The sequence below is a fragment of the Triticum urartu genome, chromosome 3 (genome assembly GCF_003073215.2).
Source record: "Triticum urartu cultivar G1812 chromosome 3, Tu2.1, whole genome shotgun sequence".
NCBI lineage: Eukaryota > Viridiplantae > Streptophyta > Magnoliopsida > Poales > Poaceae > Triticum > Triticum urartu.
This window is the reverse complement of record NC_053024.1, coordinates 108,074,295-108,081,987: the sequence shown is the minus strand read 5'-3', so window position 1 is coordinate 108,081,987 and position 7,693 is coordinate 108,074,295. Positions and strand designations below refer to the sequence as shown.

The following is a 7,693-nucleotide window of genomic DNA, read 5'->3' as shown; positions in this document are numbered from 1 at the left end:
TGCAAAGAAATGGTGTATGTTTGGATGTGAAAGATGTGTACAAGAACTTTATGCAGTGCTATCACAAAAATTTCTAATGTTAAATATTTAACGTTGTTTAAATATAAATATAGTTTTGTAGACACATATCAATATGTGATTGTATCGTGTATGTCCACATGTTAGAAATTGGCCTAAATTATTTAAGTTGCCATTGGTCAATACATACTTATATGTACTAAAAATGTGAATTATCAAACTAACATGTGGTTGAATGGTTAAAAGGACAGTGGTATCCCAGCCTATCAGGATTCAAGTCGTAGGCTTTACACCGATGCTCGTATTTTTCTAGATTTATTTCAGGTCTTACAACGATGTGCACTCAATGGAGGGAGATATTTCGGTCGACTACAAAGACGTTTGTGACGAGTGCATGCATCAACTTCATCAACCTCAAGTTGATGTGCCAGCTCGGTCTAGGGGCAGAGTGTGCATGTGTGCGTTCATAAAAGAAGTGTATGATCGTTTGCGTCGGTATTGTGTTCAAAAAAAATATGTGTCTACTATATTATTTTTTCTCCGTTCGTAAATATAAATCGTTTTAGAGATTTTATAAAAAGAACTACATACAGATGTATATAGACATATTTTAAAGTGTAGATTCACTCGTTTTTGCTCTGTATGTAGTCCGTATTAGAATCTCTACAAAGACATATATTTAGGGGACTATAGTAATAATAGTAATAAAAGGTAATTCCTTATCAAGATCTAATGCTAGCTAAATTAAGGGCATGCAAGTGCTCTGGCATATTCTGGCTGGAACAAATTTGGAATGGAACCGACACGCACATTAATTAGCATTATTCTTAGTTTCCTTATCTACCTGCACGTTTAATGAAGCAATAATTTACTTCCTTATTCGTAGGAGTGCAAATTAAGTCCATATTAGCCTTAGAGAATCTCGATCTCTTGTAATAGCGAGGTAAGAGTAATACTAGCCATCGGATCTCTCCTAATTAACGGCTCGTATCAATTTGGACCATCTGTTGCCTAGAGATGTCACCTCGGCATCGGCGGCGTCGCCATGTCGATTCCATTGCGGAACGTACGTCAACAATGTCCAGCACTCTAGAACGGCGAAGAGGACCCATCATTTCGTGGTACTTTACCCCCTCCGACCTCGACGGGTACCACTCTCTCTATAAAAACACCAAAGATCTACGCGTTCTCAGCAAGCAGCTGCCGCCTGACAGCATTAGGTTACGATGGGGAACCATGCCGCGCCTTACACGGTCATGCTGGCGATCCTGCTGGGCGCCTCGCTCGCGAGCGCGAAGACCCTGCTGCAGCAGCGAGATGTGCTGGCGACCTTCCTGGAGAGCAGGGCGAAGACCCTCGCGACCGGTGCTGTCAACCCGGACACGTGGGCCAACCCCGACAGCAGCTTCAGGCACCTGCCCAGGAGCGCCCCGAGCGCGCCGCCGGGCGCCAGGGAGGCCGACAAGATCGCGGCGCTGCCCGGCCAGCCGCCGCGCGTCAACTTCGACCAGTACTCCGGTTACGTCACGGTGAGCGCGCAGTACGGCCGCGCGCTCTTCTACTACTTCGTGGAGGCCGCGTACGAGGCCTCCTCCAAGCCGCTCGTCCTCTGGCTCAACGGCTAGCCTGGGTGCTCCTCGCTGGGGGCCGGCGCCATGCAAGAGCTCGGCCCGTTCCGCGTGAACCCCGACGGCAAGACCCTGAGCAGAAACAGGCACGCCTGGAACAATGGTGGGTGACTTGACTGATCGACCCTCTTGATTACACAACTCTCATGCGCGACGCGCGAGTCAAGAAGGTATAAGCTGTTATATGTACACATCTTCGCAGTGGCAAATGTGATCTTCCGGGAGTCGCCGGCGGGCGTGGGATTCTCGTACTCGAACACGTCGTCGGAGAACCACGAGAGCGGCGACACGAGGACCGCGGTGGACGCCTACAACTTCCTGCTCAACTGGCTGGAGAGGTTCCCGGAGTACAAGGGCCGAGACTTCTACATCGCCGGCGAGAGCTACAGCGGCCACTACGTCCCCCAGCTCGCCACCGTTATCGTCGCCCTCCGCAAACTCGGCGCCACAAGCATGAACCTCAAGGGGATCTTCGTAAGTTATTGCTTGGTCATGGCAGACTAGTTCAGCACTGATGACATCAATGGCTAATCGGGGTTATCCACGCAGGTTGGCAACCCGTACCTTGATGACTACAAGAACACGAGGGGACGGTACGAGTTCTTGTGGAACCACGGCGTGATCTCCGACGAGGTGTGGGGCAACATCAGCGAGCACTGCAGCTTCGGTCGGTTGGAGGACAAAGCGTGCGGCCAGGCCAAGGCCAAGGCGTCCGTCAGAACCGGCAACATTGATCGTTACAACATCTACGCTCCCGTCTGCATCAGGTCGCGAGACGGGAGCATCCACTCTCAGTAGCTACGTACGTATATATATGCTCTTGCTCTTTCAAAAATCTCATCTGCAGTTAACGCCAACATATCTCATCAGACCAGAGGAGGTACTGATTAATTAATTAGCTAATGTACGTGGCTGGGACAGTTAGCAGGCTATGATCCGTGCATCGGGCACTATGTCGACGCCTACTTCAACAATCCTGAGGTGCAGAAGGCCATGCATGCTCGAACCAACACTGACTGGTCAGAGTGCGCGTAAGTACACACTTCCTTAAAAACTCTGTCTTATTTACCAGATATGTTTCTAAGCCCACCTTGTTCTGTTCACAGTAACGTAAATTGGAGCGATGCCCCAATTTCCATGGTGCCAACCATTGATTGGCTTGTCAACAACGGATTAAGAATCTGGCTGTACAGGTAACTTACATACGTATTTGCAGACTTGCAGTTCATTCAAAGACACAAAATGAAGAGAAATAAATGGTTATAGTCTTGCTACTCCCATCTCATTACATCACGGCTAATGAACTCGATGACAGCGGTGACATGGATGATGTCTGCCCGATTACGGCGACGAGGTACTCCGTCAAGGATCTCAATCTGACGGTCACAAACCCGTGGCGTCCATGGTACACCCCAGACAGCGAGGTAACTAATTATCCTCTACTATCATATACTACTTTTGTGATTTGACTCTCTATATACACTAAAGTGTGGTATGGTAAAATCTAGGTTGGAGGCTACGCTCAGCAATACAAGGGAGGATTCACATTTGCGTCAGTGAGAGGAGCTGGCCATATGGTTCCTAGCTTCCAGCCTAAAAGATCGCTTGTTCTTTTCTACTCCTTCCTCAAAGGCGTTCTGCCACCTGCGGTCCCGGAATTGAACGCCTGAGCATACATATATTGCTGGTTATGTGAGCATATATGGAAGTTTTCAGCCGGCTGGACAAACTACTAGTCCAGCCATTTACAAATAAATCAAGTGTGATATATCAAGGTGTCTGATTAGATCTTGGGGAAGTTCTTTCCCACATGATTGGTGTTCAACCGTGTGTACGTTGTCCCAAGAATGTTAGGGACACATTGCTATTTACTCAATAACATAATACATTGTGATTCGCTTAGTGTGGTAAATGAAGTTTTATACAGTAGTCATCAACCGGCAAGGATTTTAGGGCATCTCCAAGGCGGACCCTCAAACCGCCCGCATACGTCCAGACCGCATTGCCATCTAACACGGGTCTGTATCGATCCGCGGCGCGGTCCGGGCGTACTTTCTCCCGCAAACCAGAGACAAAGATGAGGGTGGACCACGCGCCTCCATCCCCTCCCCCCCCCCCCCCCCCCCAATTTTCTCTCATTCCTTCTTTCTCTATTGCCTTCGCCGCTACATCACCACCCCGCCGGAACTCTATGTCTTCGTCACCTCCAACGTTTCATCCGGGCTCCACCCTGCTTCTGCTCCCTCGCTGTTCAACCCCTGTCCTCCGACCGCCCCGCCAGGTACCATCTGCTACTGCTATACTCACCATGACCGACAACTATTCGATGAATTGTCGGAGCTAAAAAAGTTTTCCCTTCTTTCTAGCAATAGATTCTGATTTGAAGTACATATATCAGCACTATGTTGAGTCGTCCGACGAGGATAACTCGGATGAGACGGCGATGATGCATGCGGTCCTTGAAGACGCGGAGTTTGCGAAGGAGCATGTTCTCGTTTTCAAGGGCTCGATCTAGGGTCATCGAGTGCTCAATTGCAACAGGGCGCGCAACCATTTGTCACTGATGGCCGACTACTTTGCCCCGGATGCACTCTTCGTTAACTGTTTTTGCCGACGTTTTTGGTTGCGCAAGACTGTTTTCGATCGTTTGTACTATGGCGTCCGGTCCTATCATGACTACTTCGTCTTGAAGAAGGACGTCGTGGGAAGGATTGGCTTCTCTAGTTACCAGAAGTACACGGCCGCACTACGGATGCTTGCATATGGCACGACCACTGATTCGTGGGACAAGTACCTACGGATGTCTGAGAGCATATGCAGAGATACCATGGTCAGGTTTCGAACTGCCGTGGTCGAGGTGTTCGGACCCCATTACCTAAGAGAACCAACTGTGGCAGACATCGAGAGGCTCTTGGCAATCTCAGAAGTAAGAGGATGGCCAGGTTTGTTTGGATCTCTTGACTGCATGATTTGGAAATGGAAGAACTGTCCGAAGGCTTTACAAGGGCAATAGCAAGGTCATGTTAAGAAGCCCACCATCATTCTTGAAGCAGTTGCATCACATGATATTTGGATTTGGCATGCTTATTTTGGCATGTCTGGGTCTCAGCATGACATCAATGTGATGCAGCGATCATCGTTGTTTGCGAGGCTAACTGAAGGAAAGTTTCTCCTTGCCACTATACTGTCAATGGACATGAGTACAACATGGACTACTATCTGGTTGACGGTATCTATCCTCCGTGGGTTACCTTTGTCAGCACCATCCTAACCTAGTTGGTCAGAAAAAGGCTCACTTTTCCCAAAGCTAAGAAGCAGCTAGCTTTTTCCAAAGACAAGAAGCAGTTAGAGAGGATGTCGAGAGGGCATTTGGAGTTCTGCAGGCCCGTTTTACAGTTGTTCATGGACCTGCTAAGCAATGGAATTCGGAGACCTTGTGGGAGGTGATGACATGTTGTGTGATCATGCACAACATGATCGTCGAGGATGAGGGTCACGATGTCGCCGCAGCTCTAGAATTTGGGAACATGGGTGATAGATCCTATCCAACTCTCAAACAAAATTCCGGCCATATTTGAAGAGTTTATTCAAATGCATCAAAAAATTCAGCGTCGACCAACTCACGAGTAGCTGAAAGAAGAACTGATTGGGCATAATCGGGCGGTTAAATGGGACAATAATGTTGGGATGTAATATTTGAACTTTTCAAATTTAAACTAGTGCTGCATGCGACTATTTGAATCGTATGCACTCTATGTATGCGGCTATTTGATCGTGCGGACATAAAAAAATGAGGGAGGCCAGATGTATGCAGGCAGCGTTGGATGGCGGTCTCCTGCATCTGTGTCCGCGAACTGATTTCCGCTGTCCGCGGAGGGATGCGGGAGGAAATTTACGGGTTTCCGTTGGAAGTGCCGTTAGAGCATTTACAGCCGCAGTTGGCAAATTCGGGCCCTCGAAAGCCCGCGGACACGTCCGGGCGCGTCCACGGGTACTGACCAGGAACCCCTCATATTTGCCACTCTGCATCCACGTATCTTATATCCGGCACCTTATATCCATACTAGACATGCAAATGTTGACCTATCCTACATGATCAAATCACGGACAACAAAAATCTGCTACAAAGGAACACAAGATCGGCTGAAAACGGACATTAACATACTTCACCACATCCAAAAGATCATAGTTCATTCCCGGATAAGTTGATAAACTTCTACATCTAAAAACGATGTAAACATTGAGGAGGAAGGGGAGCCGGAATCACCACTTCCATGCCGGTCCTTTGCCCTTCCAGTCGCCGACGCAGCTGTAGGCGTCTGTGGCTGGTGGAGGGTCTTGGTTGTCGGAAGAGGAGGTGCAGTTATCCCCACCGTTTGAGTCGGAATCCGATATGACGGTGATCCCCTTCATCCGACAGACCGCCCTGTCCTGTTGCCGCTTCAGCCTGCGACCCGAGCCTTCTCCGCCACTGGCTCCTTTGCCTCGCGCTCCGACTTCTGAATAGCAAGCGGGAGCGCCTCGGCATTCTTCCGTCGGAGGCAGCGGGTGTCCATCTCCACCATCTTGAGGGAGCGGTGGTACACCCATGCGAGGAGACACGCATCCTCTCGGCGTCCGGCTCCGTCCCGTGGCGACGGCGCGCGGACTGCTCCGCCGCGTCCCTCTCCCGTGGATGCGGCCGCTCGCGACGCGTGGCGCACGCCTCCAACTCTGGAGTGCGCTTGCGGGCCGGAGGCGTGGGCACAGCACCCAGCGCTGGCCGCGTGGAGGAGCCGCCGGCGAGGGAAGGAGACGGCGCAAGGCCGAAGCGGACTGTGTTGTCCCTGCGTCGCTGTGCGCTGGACGGGAGGGTCCAGCTCCAGCGTCCGCGCTGCGCCGACGCGGGAGCTGCGGCGACGCTCTAGATCCGGAGCTGACGCCGGTCTTCACCTTGGACCGCTCCAGATCAATGCAGAGGGCCAACTCCTCCTTGTAGTCGAGCTTCGAGCCGGAGTCGCTATCGGAGCTGCTCATCCTGGTGGATGGGATCGGAAAGGGAGAGGGAGAGGAGTGGACGGAGCAAGAGAGAGAGAGGGACAGAGTGAGCTAGGGTTTGAGCTCGCCGCCCGGATTGGGGTTTTTTATGGGGTCGGCGGTGGGTCGGGCCTGTCAGGCGGACGGGCCAGGGCGTGCTCGGGCCACCTCATATCCGTCCTATATTTGGGCGGGATATGAGGGGTGCCGGTCAGCCCGGGCGTTATCCGCGGTTTGAGAGGTCCAATTGGGTCGAGTTTTTTTTTTTGACCAATCACTAACTGGCGGCCGGTCCAGGCATTTGAGACGTTTTTATATAATCCTCGAGCTCCGGTAGGTTTTTGGGTTAGTTTTTTCTTATAAATTGCATCATCTGTGTAGGTTTTTGGGCGTGGTTTTACTTGCAAACTGGACCATTTCTATCATTTTTATAGAAATTGCAGGAACCCCTGCTCTCTCCAAGAGGTTCTTCGAAAAAAAAATGAATTTAGCTATTAGAGAAACGAACCGGCCAAACCAATCTTTACGCGTGGAATGCTTCAATGGGTCAAATTTTTGTTTCTATAAATTGCCGTCACCTTTATCAACTTTACTAAAGTTTTTTTTTTAAAGACCCAGCAAAGCGCTGGTGTCATGACATGGACACGGCCTGGATGCCCGATGAGCACGGTGCTTCCTATAAGGACCATGGTCTGCGCTTTCTTTCTCAGGTACGTGTACCACCTAACGCTGACAATGCAAACATATCATGGTTTGAACGGTTCTTGCAGCCCCCATGGTTGTTTTTATAATTTTATGCCCACTGATTAAACGAAGCTTGTTGTTTTGAGGTCGACCTCATGTCATTAAGTCTGCTTCAAGTTGTTTAATGGTGGTAGATACGACATGGTCGTCTAGTCCTATCGTTTTTCTCGATCACGTGTTCTTTTGAAACACGTAATGTTCTTTTGAACTGTTCTTTCTTCCTTCACCTCATGGATAGCACCTGGCTCCTATGCTATATATACATACACGCGAGAGGAGAGAAGAAC

The 7,693-nt window shown here is 49.9% G+C and overlaps 1 pseudogene; it reads left to right on the top strand.

The window, feature by feature from the left end:
• The first annotated feature begins 1,252 nt into the window (after positions 1 to 1,252).
• LOC125548104 lies at positions 1,253 to 3,507 on the top strand (annotated as a pseudogene).
• The last annotated feature ends 4,186 nt before the right edge of the window (positions 3,508 to 7,693 follow it).